A 16935-nucleotide genomic window follows, 5' to 3' on the forward strand; every position below is an offset into this window, starting at 1 on the left:
GCTTTTGACTCTTTTTTTCCCCTAAATAAAAATAATTTCCCCTTTCAGAAAAAAAAAAAAAAAGAACAAGAAGTTAACACCCACACAAAAGCCTCAAAGCCAAAGGAAGGCAAACCTTTTCAGAAATCCTGTCCCATCTGCTGAAAGGGCAAGCACATAGTGGCTGCTCTGTTGGGCCAGCTACACCAGAGCTGGTTAGATCCTGCAGGTGAGGGCTGGAAGCAGTGACAGGGCTTCCCGCAGGGAGGCATGAATGAAATACTTGAGCTTTTAACTACTTATTCACTTATTCCCATTATCTGGTTTTCAGAAAGAAAATCACACTCCTATTACAAAGCGTACCCATGTCCAGGACACAGATGTTAAAACACACACACACACACACACACACACATTTGTTTATAGCAGAAAGGCAGAGGAATAACTTATCTTTGTGTACAACTTAGGAATGCTTTTTTCATCCTTGGATTTCTTCCCCCTTTTTTTTTTTTTTAATTGTTTCTATAAAGCAAGCAAAATTGCTATCAGGAAAATGGCCACACTCTCACCTAACCTAGAGGGTATAAAGAATCCAGCTATGGACATATAAAATCAGCTCACCAGTAAGAAGAAATCAGAAACAATTGTATAAACCACTGTATTACAATTTCAGATCCCAAGCAGGCTGATCCAAGGCATCTCCATGTTTATTACATTCCTCTAAGACTCTAGTGCCACTATTTCATTCCCTACCTCATCTCACCTGCCCTAGCAGCACTGCTTTTAGACAGATGCCACATATGATAAGCCACCTAGCCTGATGCTTCTTAGCATCACATGATGCACATGATGAACATGATGATCACATGATGAACATGATTTTCATTCCTCATAGTATTTTAGTATTTAGATGAGGTCACCACCTGCCCTGCCTAATGTGATCCCCAAACCCATCAAGATTACTTTAAAAATCTGGTCTTGGTTGCATGAAAACTATTTTTTAACAAGAAAAAACAGTAACTTCAGCTTCACAGAATGGAACGTGAATGAACATTTCATGCATGTTTTCTGGTGCATTCAGCTTCTTTAGTTAAAATTTCGCAATTTTCTGTTTGGTCCCATATTCACAGATGTATTGGTGGAGGTTGTATGTGATTTTAACTTGTATCATCTAGGAATAGTCATGACTGTTGGGTGGAAAATTAAGGGACAAGAAAGAACATTCTCCTACAGACAGTGTGATAGTGCTATAAAATCATCCTAATTCCTCCCTAGGCAACACTAGGTTCTTGCAGTTGAAATTCACAAAGATGTAACAGCAATCACCCTCACATAAGGACACCAACAAAATATCACAATACAATTTGGACTTGCTTCTTTGACATAAATATGATACTCTCTAGACCTGGTGGGTCACACAGAGGTACCCTCTCACAAACAACTTTCACAAACAAGCCTCAGCCATGGACTTTTACAGAAACTAGCACAAAAAGAAAAAACAAAGCTGTCCATGGCAATAAAAGATTCAGATCTCAAAGCTGAGGATGAAACAGAAAACAAATGGCAAGCAGGAACGGGAGCTTCCTCCCTCTCATACCCACACTCAGAAATACATGCAAATATTGAGAGTTTGCAGGTTGCCAATTTAGCAGTCAGTTTCATTTTGAGATGTTTCTGGAGAGGAAGTAATACAGTAAGAGCAATTCCTCCCAACCCACTTCCCACTGTCGCCACATAGACTCAGATTCTCAGGTTGACCAAAACCATAGCTGCAAAAGAAAATGGGACCACAACGAGAATTTGTCTGAGCACACCTTTGTTATTTACCAAACTAGAAGCAAACTCTGAGGCAAGCATATAACCTCAGAGTAACTCCTTTTCACTGTTTCATCAAGCTACACACTCCAACCTAAATGACTGCCCAAATTGCAGACTACAGATTTAACATGCCTTACCATATCTGCATGGAGAAACTTTTTGCAACTTTTATATTCACGCTTTCTCAAAATCATAGACAGGGAAAAGTCATAAAAAATTATACTTTATTTAGGAAAAGGTTGAATAATTTGTTTTTAATGACTTTAAGACAATGTATCCAGAAAATACATCACCTCCTCTGCTCCCTTTCAATCTCCAACTGCTTTTCATTCTCATCAATAAGACAAGTTCAGGCACATGGTTCAAATTTTTTATAGATTAATTTTTCTTAGTCATATTTTTAATCTGACAAAGAAGGGATGTTGAGTTAAACTGCAGGGATAAACACAGGTATGTATGTCTATATGTACATTTGTACATATATGAACATGATGTATGACGGTTGTCTTCTCCAGCCTTTCTATGTCACTCGTTATCACTTCAACTGCACATTCTTTGTAGTGAGATCTGTGTCTGTATTTACTTGCACTTATCACTTGCACTTAATCGGTCCAAAACCGATTACAGTTTATATTAACATAATGTTTATATGCTAAGGAGCTACAATAAGAAGTCATTCACTACTCCTGTTGTGTGGATGAGCACATCTACGAAAATCAAAAGGGGCACATGTAAAGGCAATTTATACATATTTGAGTTGAATGTATCCTGATCAAAGGTAGTGGAAACAGAGGCTGAAGAACTATCTGAAGTATGCCATATTTTAAATACCAGTTCCTTGCAGACAACTAAACTGTTACAGGAAAAAGCGCAGAAACCTATCTTTAATACTAAACACGTGACCCAGCATTCACAGGGAGACAGGCTGATGCATTACACTGGTTTGCTCCAAGATGATGTAACTTTACAGCAAAAACCAGATGCCATTACACGGTTTTGAAAATTTCAAGAAACCACTTGCAAATTGAAAAAACAAACATCCAAACCCTGAAAATAAATTCTCCTAAACCAAACAACACATCCCTAATCATCTTCATGTACAGCTTGTTAGAGGCGTATTAATGACATACACAATGAAAAACAAATTCTCAGACCAAAAGTTTTGTAACTAAAAATCTATCTTTACAATGCTGTAGCTTAGCTTGTATTGATGAGTTTTCTTACAAGTGTTAGGGACCAAACTATTTCAGGTTAGAAAATGATTTATTGATATATTAATATACATAATGCACACATATAATATAAAATATATTTATATATTTAATGACATATTTACCGAAGTTCTTTTGACCTTTGACTTTAGGCCGAGCTTGCTCGATACACCTGTGAGCTCCCAGTCACAGGAGTTAGGTATTTCTCATGGTGTGTATTGCTAGAAACCCCCTCCAAAGAGCAGCACAGTGTCACAGTGCAACGTGCTATGCACACAAGTAACGGAGGCGCTTGTTGCCCGCAGAGCTGGTTATCTGTATGTCAGACAAAGCACAACAGGTGGCCCCAGCAGGGAACTCCAAATGGGACAATACTCGTTTTGGTGTTATTTACATCTTCTGGATGTTTGAATATTAAAAATAAATGTAGTCTCATAAATGCACTGCGGGGGGAGAGGGGAGTGCAAATCAAGAGTTCTTGCTAGCGTGTGTTATGAATAGAAGGCAGAGAAGCACAATTACACCAGTCATGCACTCCCTGTTTATTTAAGCTCTATCTTTTAAGACAGCCGTAGGGCCAAAACCTCAAACTTCACTTAGGCAGATCTTATCTATCAATAGCTTTGCCTCAGTAAGAACCCAGGAAAGACCGCAGGACAATTTATATAATTGACTGGAGCAGTAGCTACACCTGTTATTAAGATTACTTGACACAAGCGATTAAACAACTACCTGCAGTTGTTTATACTCCGCCAATATTTTGCCATTTTGGCTGATTTATCTATGATGCATGACTGCCTCAGGCTGAATGTTTTGGAAACGGTACAACTTTTTCCAAGAACAAGGTTAAGGAATATGATGCTTAAAATTCTTCGAGCTCTTCCTCTGAAAAAGCTCCAGCACTTCAAGTTTCAGAGGGTTTGAAATCTGGCAGCCTGGCTGTGGCTTTTGTCCCTGAGAAAAGCCTTTTGTCCTCAGATCTGCCTCAAGTAAGCCCGGAGAGAACCGTGGTTCACAAAGACCTTTCCTAACCGTGAGCGCTTGGCTTTCCCAAGTTGTTGTGGTGCTTTCAATACAACTTTCTATATGAAAGTGATTATACTGTATTTCACCTCCACCCTATCTAAAAACCATGTAGAACGGGAAATGAGACTAAAGTAATCAAATGAGTCTTCAAATAAGCAAATTCAGTAAAGTTGCAGATATCACACAAGGAACTCACTTAAACGTTTCTTAAAAGACTTCAAACAATAGCCCAGTTTTCCACAGCACACAGTTGCCAACCTTGAACGAGACAACTCTGTCCAAGCAGCTCAAGTGCCCTGCCACCTATTACAGCATCTCATTACTTATTTCCCAGCCTTTCTCCCAGTCCTCCTCAGTCCACCCTCTCAAAGTGAGGAAGTTCTGCCCCCATCACAGGTAAAGAAACAGTGAAATGAAGTGCTTGCCTGCTCTGTAACCACACAGAGAGCCTGCCAAGGAACAGGAAACTCAGCTCAAGTCTTGCAGGTCCTGGGCCAGCCTTGTCTCCCAGAGCTGATCCAACCTGCTGCCAACTCACATCAGCACTTCCAGAAATGTCTCGCCCGGCAAGGAAGAAAATACACCTCTTACCTGCCAAGTCTCCCAGTTCAAATTCTCAGCTCCTCTTCTTTCTGTTTTCTTCTGCTGGCAACACTGAAGGCAGGGAGAAAAGAAAAGGAAAAAAATAAATCAAAGGAAGAGCCACAATTATCTCATTCAAAACCTTATTCCTATACACTACAGCGTTTTATCCTGAGCAAAAATCTCAAGGAATTAAGTGGGATTTCTCCATTCAATTTTCACAGAACCCAGGTCAGGCCCTTAGCAAAGCTCTCCCCAGATCACAAGGTGCCATATGCAAGAGCAAGACCTGCAGCACGTGGAGGAGAGGGGGATCTCTTTAAATGAGAACTAAACTGAGGGAGGCAATGGGTATTAAAGATGGGGAGTAGAGTGCCAATACAGTGAGGTGCTTATTCAGAGAACTGTTGGAATACATGCCATTTTAATTAATCAGAAGTCACTACTGAGACGGACACAAGCTCACACAGGAACTCTCAGGGTCTACAGAGGGGGAAAACGGAGAGGGACAAGCAGAAAACTGAAGCACAGTCAACTAAAATCAATACAAAGAGTGACAGCAACTTCAGTGGACTTTGGATCATACCCAAAGCAGCAGCAGAAAAAAAAATGTAGCAGGAACAGGGAGAATAAATCAGCGATCTGATTAATAAAACCAAAAAATATTGTTAGTAGAGCATCTGAAGAATAGCTGGGGTTCAATTCTGCTCTTTGGGCTCGTAAGCCTCCACCAACATCAATGGAATAGTTTCAGATTTACATCAGTATAACTAAGCACAAAATCAAATCAAGGAGTACAGAACAACCGGGGAAAAACCACGCATTATTGAGCGTTCCAACACTGGGAGGCACTCAGATACTATAGTGCTGAAGGCCACGTTAGTAGATTGATTAAATGATCGATCCATCAGTAGGAGATTTATCCAATATGGGGAAGAAACAGAGCGTTCTAAGTCAAGACTACTAATCAGCTATTATTTCTATTTTCCGCACACTATAAACATAACAAAGGAGACACTTAGTAGAACTTGCAGTAGCAATAATTCCCAATCCCACTCTTGATATTAGTTCTAACTGATTTCTTCAATGTTTTAAAGATATTTTGTACAGAGATTTTGAAAAGAATTTTCCACAATTAAATCCCAGGAGTTTCCTGTTCTTGTTTGTATCATCTCTCCTTCTCTGTGTCTTGCAGACCGATACCAAGCGGTGCAGGAATTAAGCTCAGAGCCATTTATACTAAAAGTCATGTGCTATTTTTCTTGGACGAACAACCGAGACTTTCTTTACACTTCCGTGCTAGTCTCATCAGAAGTTTTGTATATGACAGTGTGAAAGTAGCAGATTCTTTTCAACAGTTTCATGCTCTCATAAACAAAGACTAATTTCTTTCAGACACCCACTTTCACTAACACATTGTCTTTCCTTATGTATAGAGCATATTGCCTCTGTTCTAAAAACATAAACGTTAATGAAAATTAAAGGTCTGACTTGAGCTCATCTTTCTTATGTTTTATTTACTTTTTATTTTCTTCTAAAGCCACTGCAATTACCACATTGTATCCAAGTCTTAACCACCAGGATTTCAGCTGACTTGAATATTACCTGTTTTTACAGCAAATAAAAAAAAATAGATTCCATCCAGTTTCCCTTCCATTTCCATGTTTACTCCACATCTTTAATGATGACTGCAACAAAGCAAGTCACATTTTGTAACATCTCTGCCACTCACATATGCATGTATTTTTTCACTTTTTAGTAGATGGCCTCCAGGCAAATAGAAGACAAGGCTACTACTAGTAACCTGAAGAATTCTATTTAATCTCAAACTGTAGAGATTTATGTTTAAAAAAGTGAAAGAAGAGGTTCTATTCCTGCTCCCACAGGTAGACTTTGATAATCACAAGTTCAGTCCCTATATTCAAACTAGGAATCAGACCATCTAAAGAAAAAAAAAAAAGGCAGGTTTAATTTTTTTTTTTGCTTTTATATGAGTCTATAAAAGATAAAATAATTCCACAAAGTCCTTTTAAGTGCAGTACTGATTTTCTTTCAGAGAAGATGATGTCTTTAGCTAGATTCTTTTCTAATAGGAGCTATCCAGACTTTTCAAAGACTTTAACCAGAGCATGGGGGAACGTTTCCTACAATCTGTTATGCTGTGGAGCACCAAACTGAAAGAATTTGTTTCATATACTTGCATTTATAACAGGGTTGTGTCGAACATCGCATGACACACAAAACACTAGCTCAGCATTCTCTTAGCTTGTGTATCACTAATGAGTGAAAAGACCTGGGTCCTATTGCAAGGTCTTGTGATCACAAGTGTAATTATTATTATATGTCAATCTATTCTTTAATATAGCTTATAAAAGAAACAACACTTTCACAGCATTTCCCTATGCGTGTTTTGATTCCCAGCGCTTGGTTGCAGAGGGGATCAGAACGATACAATCCAAAACACTGTGTTCACTTTGAGATCTGAGATCTGCAAATCCCTGTGGAAGAGGGCAGGAACTGCCAAAGGTTCTACCTAGATATTTACCTGAGCATATTTGTACTACTTTACCCAGAGATTAGGCTCTTAATCATATTCTAACAAGTTTACTGCAGATTACAAACTAGTCAATAGGCCACCAGTGGATCTACCTATCACCATTAATTAGGCTCAGTTTCTTGGGTGTAACAGCATCTGTACTGAAGAGTTATCATCCTCTGTATTGAGGAAATGGAGCAGAAAGCTTGTCACTAAGTCACCATTTCCCTTTCTTCCATCTCCCAAAAATAAACAAATTAAAGATGTTGTGAAAGGTTTACAGTAAGACCCATGCAAAACTTTCACCGCAAAAGTGTAAAAGTCCCTCATGCTTCATTACAACCCTGAAAAACAAGAGTCTATCGGTGAACAACTTTTTGCAAAATGAGTAAGAGTGCTAAAAGAAAAATATAAACTGAAAAAAAGCTCTGAGATGGAGAAAGAAGTATGATTTTAAGAAGAAATGAAGTGTTTTCATATGCTGTGGCCAAAAGCCAGGGAAAATTAATATTTTCAGAAACTGAAAACCATCTTGATGGACAAGAAAACTTGCAAACCACTTTAAAGAAGTAATTTACATATTCTATCTGACATCCCAAAACTTATTTTAAAAGTGATCTATCTTTATCTTTGGGTGCAAACAACTTGTCTTAACTGTTGAAAAAAAGTTGTAAATCGTGAAGATTTCAGAGTTCAGGAAATCTTTCAGGATTAGGCTAGAATTTATTACACATTAGAAAAGAAACAATATGAAGTGCAAACCACCTATATCAACCACCCACAGAGACAGCATCAAGCTTCCTGGCTGTATTTCCTTGGTCAGCAACACTGCTCTGAAAGTAGTCCCATCACTTCAGCAGTTCCCCTCGCAAACAGTTCTGGGATTCTCATTTGTGTGTTTCTCAGGTCCTGGGTTGTGAGCTCTCAAAGGCTAGAGTTATCTTCATGCAACTTGCCCATGAAGTGCCTCCTGCACTGGGTCTCCAATTCCCACCTGCAGTTTTTGGGGACTGTTATGACATCTGAGATGCTACAGTATAACACATTAATATCCCTCAAGCTTTTATCTTTCTCTTCAGCACTGACAATATGCATACAAGGAAAGAAAGTAGAAAGCTTGACACTTAAACCTACAAGGGACTGGAAGAGCAGCTCAAGAGGTATAAAGTGCTCTGCCCACCTCGGTGAGGTGTTAACATGGATAACTCAAGAATAACAATAACAGGAGTGGAGTATAAATTATTTCATAGGTTATGTACAAAAAGAGGTGAGCAATTTGTACAAAGCACTAGGGCTTTTCATTCTGGTGTTGTAGGCATGTGGCATTTGGAAGATAACCAGTTCATGCTAACAAGGAGCAACCCTCATAGAGCCTAACAGCACAAGAATCGCTTGAATAAGAGACGGATAAATTCAAGTGACTCAGAGTTCAAAAATAACACCTCACTTAACTTGCATGAGTAGAGATGATTTTTTAGGCAACCTCAGAAGGGTATTTACACCCCTTTCTCCCCTCCTCTGCTCTCGCTGCAATACTTCAACAGAACATTTCTTAAATCAGATATGGCAGAACCACTAATAATCCATTTGCACTCTGGGTGAGCTTGGCTAATGAATTCAAATGAGAGCGGAAGCAAGCCACAGACTGCCAGATTTTTAATATCCTCATATTTTCTAGTGATGGTATAATTGTAATTAATGTTTACTTTGTTGTGTATTTTATTGTTGAGTCTTTAAAGTCCTCTGGGATCCCTTTGGGATATACAGCACTATATAAATGTAAGTTGTTATTATCAAATAACAATCACCGGCCATTTAAATTATACAATAGCTACCTGATTATACTTAACCAAGTTAAAGCTCCAATAAAGAATGATTACATATAATCTAAATTAAAGGTATTTTTCCCCAGTTCAAAGAACCCGAAGTTCTTTGCATTGAGTATGCAAGCACCCTGCAACACCTGGAGCTTGAACCTGCAATACTGAAATCAGTAGGACCTTTGCTGTTGCTTTCAATGGAAAGGTGCTAAGACACTTGACAAAGAGCTAAGTTATCTTGACAATTCTACCCTTCTGAAGCAGCAAGATTTTTTCACAAAAAGGAAGAGTACTCATCTTTACCTCTAGCGTCGATACTGGAGCATCTATAACAGGCATTTTAGCTCTACCACAGACTATGTATGCACTATATGGGTAAGAGATTAGGTCCACATTACGCAGAGATCTGAGCTCATACTAAACCAGTTAACATGGTGTTGGTGCCACCAATTGGGCACACCATGGACCCTGAACAAGGAAACTGACCCTTCTTTTCTGTGGTCAGAAGTAGTCCTGATCTTGTCCTCTTCTATGATACATCCACAGGGACACAGCCTTCGAAATATTTACCTCAACTCTTGAGCATGAGAGAATTTGTCCAACCATAAGAAATATTTTAGGGTGCGTCACACTCTGGAAGCACTGCTCTCAGGCATACTTCAGAACCCTGAAACCACACAACTAGGAATAGGGTACAGTGACATTTTAAACAGGAACTCTCGTAGATTATTTACTTGGCATTGGACTGTTAGAAATCACATCTTCAAGCTCTGAATCCACAGGGGAAAGATCTAGTTCAGCTGAAAGTCTAACATACAAAAAAACAACTCCAGGACTTAAGGTTAAGGAAAACCTTGCTTTTGCTCTCTCCTAATAAATAATGTGAGACTGCGGGGGTGGGGTAGGGGTGGAAATATGTCTTTTCTGGCTGACCTTTGCCAAGTCATTTCCCTTGCTTCAGGTTTCTCATCTGTAGAACAGGGGTAATGGCATTAACCTCGTTACTGATGAATAGCATTGTAGATGGGTCTACATTATATTACAATGATAATAGATCATTTGGTGGACCTTTTAGTATCAATAAAAAAAAATAATTCCAGAATCAATGACCTGTTAGCAAGTGAGGACTAACCCAACTTAAATTCAACTGCACAGGTTAAGAACACCGCCAAGCCTATGATCCCTCTGGTAAAGATGGACAGGCTGCCCTAGGGGATGGTAAAGGTTTAACGGGCTGAAACGTTTTTAGGGAAAAGCATCTCTGCACTGACTACAAAGAAAGGCTCAGATGGCAGTTTTCAAGATCTAGTGACCTCAGAAAGGTGTCTACTGTTAGCTAGGATGAACCCAGAGCCACAACATTGATTTTAATCAGTTCTGAATTCTTCTGAATCGTTCTTCGAAAAAATCTAGGGTTTCTTCTGAACCTCTCTCCTTCTCTTGACTCCTCACAAATATATATATTTAAATTGGGAACTTACAGTGGTTTGAATTTTAAGTGAAAATTATACTAAAACAATAACTTCATCAATTTTCCCCCACCAGAAGTATCAGGGGAAAATATTTTATTTCAAAATTGATATGTCAAAACAGAAACGTTTGATTTTACTTGAGAATAGTTCAGTTTCATTTTGAATGAAAATATGTGAAATGCAGAAAGACTGCGTATCTGTGAGAATTGGACTTTAATGGGGCTAAGATCACACTAGCTGAATATCCCTCTCTCTATCAATACAAATAACAACAACGATGATGCGCCATAGACCTCTCACATATATTTAATGACTTCAGTGGAGCTCAGCCAACTCCCACCAGCTGAGAATCTGGGACAGAAGCCCCAGCTGAAATCAGGACTCCCTTGCAGGAACCTCTCTATACATGCAAAGCAGGAAACAGTCCTTTCAATAGAGTTTGTAATTTAAAAGGACAGCATAACAAATAGGTGAGAAGTGGAGACTATCATTAAAGTGAGAGTGAGCCACGAAGTGACAAAGAAATATGGCAACGCAAAGCAGTTATTTCTTGAGTTCTGTGCCCTTAATGAAAGCCTCATTTTCTTAAGACCATTTCTTGCAGTCAGGATGGAAGAAAAAAAATAAACAATAGTTTATGTACAGTAGCAACGGTGTAATATCAACACCTCACATATATTCACTATCTTTGATTTGAAATGTTAGCCAGTGACTTCTCCTGCTTCCTGGAGCATACTGTTGGTGCAGTTGTTGAACTGCAGAAAGTGGATGACCGTACCCGTGCATACGCAGACCTTTCCCCTGGAGTACAAGCCCTCCATCAGCAACGAGACTCCCTGAGCTACCAGAGAGCACTGCCTTTTGTTTGACACATATCTCTTTGCAATGTGTCAGGGGAAGAGCACCATGTGTTATCCATCAGTCAAGCCACAATACACCCTGACACACTAGTTAGTAGGAAGGAGTTAGAAGGCGAAGTCAGGGGTGATATCTTGAAGTGGGAAAAGGATCTGGGAGGTGTGGGGAGGAAAGGAGAGGAGGGCGGGGGTGGTACGAGATCCATATTGTTGTTTCTCTGGAAGGACACAGCGTGTCATAACGAATTACCGTTAATTTGCACCAGCAGTACAGTTAGATTGAGACCGGCAAGCGACGATGACAAACAGCACTTGCAAGACCACATAATGAGGGGGCAAGGCTGCTTCACTGGAGCCGCTTCACTCAATTAGTGGACAAGGCTTTTAATGCTGCTATGCACAACCAAAGCAATTTTGATTACTTAGAGCTAAGTTTCCATTTAGAATGAGTCAGAAGCTGAAACAGTTTTTTTTTTCTTTTAATATAATTTATCTACAAAGTATTTGAATGGTAATAAGCTATCTGAAAGCTAGACACGTTAGCCTCTGTGCCTAAGCAATGTTGAAATATACTTTAAAAAGTTAGTTCAAATAGTACCTATTATATCAAAATTATAGCAAGCAAGCAATACTATACCAAAAGTGGGGACCAAATTTCGCTCTTCTTTCCTATGATTTAACTTTGAAATTTTGGAAGGTGATTTTGGTAGAACTGCAAGAATTTCATGACAGTATACTATCACATAGGTGCTGAGACTTAGAGCAGCGTGCTTTGCTCATGTCATTCTAGGTTTCCAATTAGCGATTTGTTTGATTCTGTTAGCCATAGACCAAGACTGCATCATAGAATCACAGAATCATAGAATATCCCGAGCTGGAAGGGACCCACAAGGATCATCGAGTCCAACTCCTGGCACCACACAGGTCTACCCAAAAATTCAGACCATGTGACTAAGTGCACAGTCCAAACGCTTCTTAAACTCCAACAGGCTTGGTGCAGTGACTACGTCCCTGAGGAGCCTGTTCCAGTGCACAATAACCCTCTTGGTGAAGAACCTCTTCCTGATGTCCAGCCTGAACCTCCCCTGTTGCAGCTCGACACCATTCCCGTGGGTCCTATCACTGGTAATTAAGAAGAATAGATTGGTGCCTGCCCCTCCACTCCCCCCTCCTTGCTAGTGCATAAAATTTTCTTCCTTTATTTTTTTTAATGCAGATTTTGGACAGAAGTTTAGGAAGTGTGATTTGATCCTGAGAAACTCACAAATACCCACCAAAGTCTGTTGTGTTTGTTACATGATATTGGGTTGTTTCTGCTAGCTTAGGTTCAAGCATTAGCTTCATTACTAAAAGTAGAGTTGCACAAGTAGCTGTTGCTTAGGAATACCTTTGCTGGGCAAGAGAAGGTAATGCCAGCAGGTTGAAAGCAGATCCCATCTACAAGGTCTTACTGTTAAACTTTCCTTGCCCTTGCATCTTAGGGATGGATGTATTCACCACAACAGGGAGGAGCTGAATTTAAATGAAATGTGATCTGGAGCAAGGACTGTGCATGCACCATACTCTAAGCATCTGCCCTCAGCAGTGGTATATTAGGTTCTTCTTATCAGTCTTTCCAGTTGAAGCTCCCCATTAGCACTTGAGTATTCCCTGGCACAGGGAATGGACCCCAGTTACCAATTTTCACTGGGATCAGCTTGCTCAAACCTACAGAATTATTCTTTTTCTCCCTCAATGAATGTGTATGCATGAGTATATGTATGCATAGATTAAGAATGGAATGTGAGAAGAGGATGCATTATATTCAAGACCTTTCTTTGATTTGGGAAGAAAAAAGATAAGAATATCCGACCTCCTACATCCCTGTTAGCAGTCCTTACCACTGGGCTGTATAGTCACTGAGTCTTCTTGGAAATCCCAAGAAATCAAAATGCTTTGTTTCATGTATACTGAAATGAATCATTTTGATGTTCAGAAAATTTCACCTTTATTTTGGCTGAAATTACTTGTCAGATTTGACCCAAATTTCTGAAGAATTTCAGCTGCTTTAATTTGTTCCTGTGGAGAAAAACAAAACAAAACAAAACTACCCAAATAAACCACATTTCAGTACTTCATTGGGATTTCTTAGAGGTGGGTGAAGGAGATTTGGGAGGTGGGGGGAGGCACCTAAGAGAAAGAGATTCCTTGTTAAAGAATCAAGAAAGAGATTGTTTATCATCCACTCTTCTCCCTGCAGCTGACTTCACACAAAGATGGATTTTTCCACTGGCTTCTAATGCAGCAGGTACTGCCCAGTTACTGTGGCAGGATACCCAAACCAACAGCCCAAAGATCTGATGCACTAAGGACACAGAGTGGATGTAGGCATTGCCTAAAGCACAGAACAGGAACATTTTAAACTGCTTCATTTCTCAGCTCTAGTATGTATAATTTATTTAAGATTTGACTCGGCAGGGTAGCTGCATGCAATCAGCATATTGTTTTTGTGAAGGTTCCCCCCTATTGCCCCTTAGACAGATTTTAACTGTCAGTATATTGGCCTTTTGAATTCTTGTTTTCATAATACCATAAGCTATTTGAACATACATTATTATATACTAATCACTGCTTGTCCAATTTTTCTGAGTCTTACAGGCGACAGCAGAGAACAAGAAATGCAATTTAGTTAGAACTTCAAAGCAATGTTTCGTTATCATCCAAACTGGGGCTCTTTTATGCCTCTCTCACTATTTGGCTTTAAAAGTGAAAGGAAACCAGTTGTTTAAACTTGTTCTTTCAAATTTCCACCCACACCTCCCCTTTCTTAAAAGGAGGGGCTTTATGATAATAGATTGGCTGATCTTGAGATCAGTCACTGATAGATATATATTTACTGTCCTCAATCATAGTATTGCTGACATTCATATGAATTAAAGATTGCCTAAATCCTACATCTGAACATTTCCAAACCTTAAGATAGAGATCTATATTTGAATTTCATATCCACCTCACATCTCTATAGTGGGATGAACAAAAGTACCTGATTCAGTCATATGTGAACTCTATAAAACTGGATCTTTCCAGATTTGATGTCGTCCTGTGGACTTGTCTACATAAAGAACCAGCCCGGAAAAACTAATGCATAAGAGCTCTACTCCACAGTCAACCTTATTCTATTTCAGGAGTGCCTTTGTATGGTTTAACTTTGCTTTTGAAGAGGATTAAACCAGATTCCATATGGCTCTTTTAGTGGTAAAGCAAAGTGCCCACAACAGACACTAGTGCAAAACAGTATTGTGCTTTCATTACACACCCAAACTTGTTCAATAATGATCTAACACAGGGTAAACCTGAGTAATATACTAGATTTTATGGGATGCTGGGTGTTTGATGAAAAATTACAGTGAAAAATTCAATGGTCTGTATTGTGTGGAAGATCAGATTACCATACGTATTCAGAACAGTTCCTTCACAAATTAAAAACTAAGACTGGCCACAGTCCATAGCTCTGTATTAAATCCCTGATTTGAAAACCCCTATGCTACAGGTGTAGTGGGGATAGCACCTTTGTCAGGACATGCAGGATTTGCGTAATGGACTTCCACGCTTCATATAATAGATGTTCAACCACTACTAGTGGTCGTGGTTGCTCCTTCTCCCTCATCCTCTGTTCCCTTCCCCTCTTCTGTTAGGCCAAATGCTAGCTTCAACACAACTTTTGTTAAAAATCCATTTAGTTCCATAAAAAGAAAAAGAAAATAAACTCCCCCAAACAAAATTATAAAATGCAAATCCACCATGTCTTTGACATTTAACTAAGAAAATCCATTGCCAAAAAAAAGTTTTAAACTTTCACACAATCCAAAAAGTTCATCCGAGCAGAGCAATAGGTTGTGGAGCAGAGAACTAGGAACTGAAAGGTTAAGGTTTTTCTGTATGAAAATGGTAACTCAAACACACACTCGGGGGGACAGTTATACATATGTTTTTGAACTAAAACTCTACCCTGGCATGATTAATTTTGGCCTTAGTTTCGTCAAAATATTGGAGCCCATATGGCACAAAGCAAATAATTTTACATTTTTATTTTAAACCCCTATGTGTTTTTCTTTTTTATTCCCTTCTCTTCCACCACACACACTGGCAGCCGCTACCAAGACGCCAAATGCCAAATCAACCCTGCAAGCTGGCTGGCACAAGCACTCTACAATACTGGCACAAGCTTCCTTTTGCAGGGGGATTCTCTCTGAAACCCTGTGGCACATCCAAGGATCCCTGCTTAGCAGCTGAGGACCCTGTCTACCCTGGTCACATCAGCAACAGGGTGCCTTGACTATGAATGAGCTGTCCATTTCATTGTGCTTACATCAAACAAAACAGCAACACTTTGTATCCGTACACTGATTCCCCCTCAGCCCAAAAAATCTGTCAGAGCTTTATAATATCTTTACATCAACCAGCAATGGAGAAGTATTGCTGCTGTGGAAAGAGAGGACGCAAATCACTGCACAATGAGCAAGAACAAAAAAAGAGACATCATTCAGGTGAGCGGAGCCAACGCACGCACCTACAATTGGCTTCACAGAACATCGTTGGCTAGAGTGGAGCAAAAGCACATTGCTCTTTCATCTCTTGTCCATAAAAGCTTTAGTAAGTTGGAGGGAAATCAGGAACATAGAAGGCTTTGTGGGCCGTGTCAGGATTCAACGTGGTATTTGAGGCTCGAATACTAAAAGATGGTCTTTGCTGCCCTGCTGAAATATTTTTTCCTGTGTGAGCTGCTCTAACCCAGGGCACTTTTTTAAAAAATATATTTTAAGATTTTAGTTAGATATTCTTTCACAAAACAAAGGCAGCAGGCTCCTTAAATAAGCAGGCTCCTTAAATAAGCAAACAAGTAATACTATTTTCAGACAATGACCCAGAATGAGGGTTGGAAAAGTTAAGCACGATGTATAAGGTGTGTATACCTTCTAGACAGTCTTCTGCACATGTACATTAAGATCACAGCAGGTGGTGAATCCCGCCTCCCAGTGCGATACACATCCTCTGCAGTTGCAGGAACTGTGCCCAAGAACTTCAAAATGGCTCTGATGGCAAGATTAAAATAATACCCCTTTTTCTCTTGTAGCAGAAAATGGTGAATCCCTTGTCTACAACAGCCTCTGTTTCAAGGGATTTCTGGAGCATTTCTGAGAAAGGTCCACTTCTGTAGCTGCTTTGTGTTGCAGTTTGGGTGCTAGCACAGCCTTTGGGGGACACACTGTGTGGTCACAGTTGTCCCAGAGGACTAGCCCAACACCAAGAAACAGAGAAATGAGCACACACACAGCTCTTCCTTTGGGACATGACGAGGAGCCCCAGAGGACCAGCTGAGCATACTGGTGGTAGCCCATGAGGCTGAGCCTACAAAGTTTGATCCTACCTGGAGCTCCCAAAGTGCTGGAGGCTGCCTGCCAGCAGACTCCATGATGCTGTCGCCCAGCTGAGGGATGACCAGGGAATGAGAAGGCCACAACAAATGACTGGATTGCTCCCTGCTGCAGCAAAATGGTCAATCCAGCCCACTCGACAGCAACAAACCTATGAAGTTTCTCCTCTAATTGCCCCACAGAGAGAGGGGAAAACTCTGGTGTCTTGTATACGCACAAT

The 16935-nt window shown here is 39.8% G+C and overlaps 1 protein-coding gene across 2 annotated transcripts in view; it reads right to left on the reverse strand.

The window, feature by feature from the left end:
- Window positions 1-16935, reverse strand: part of SOX5 (SRY-box transcription factor 5) — a 569059-nt gene that overhangs the window by 449926 nt on the left and 102198 nt on the right. For both annotated transcript variants that reach the window (XM_083818461.1, XM_083818460.1), the window contains one exon: window positions 4626-4688. The gene's annotated coding sequence lies outside the window, so the exon portion shown is untranslated. The remainder of the gene's footprint in view (window positions 1-4625; window positions 4689-16935) is intronic.

This window comes from Anser anser, assembly GCF_964211835.1.
Source record: "Anser anser genome assembly, chromosome: 1".
Lineage (NCBI taxonomy): Eukaryota > Metazoa > Chordata > Aves > Anseriformes > Anatidae > Anser > Anser anser.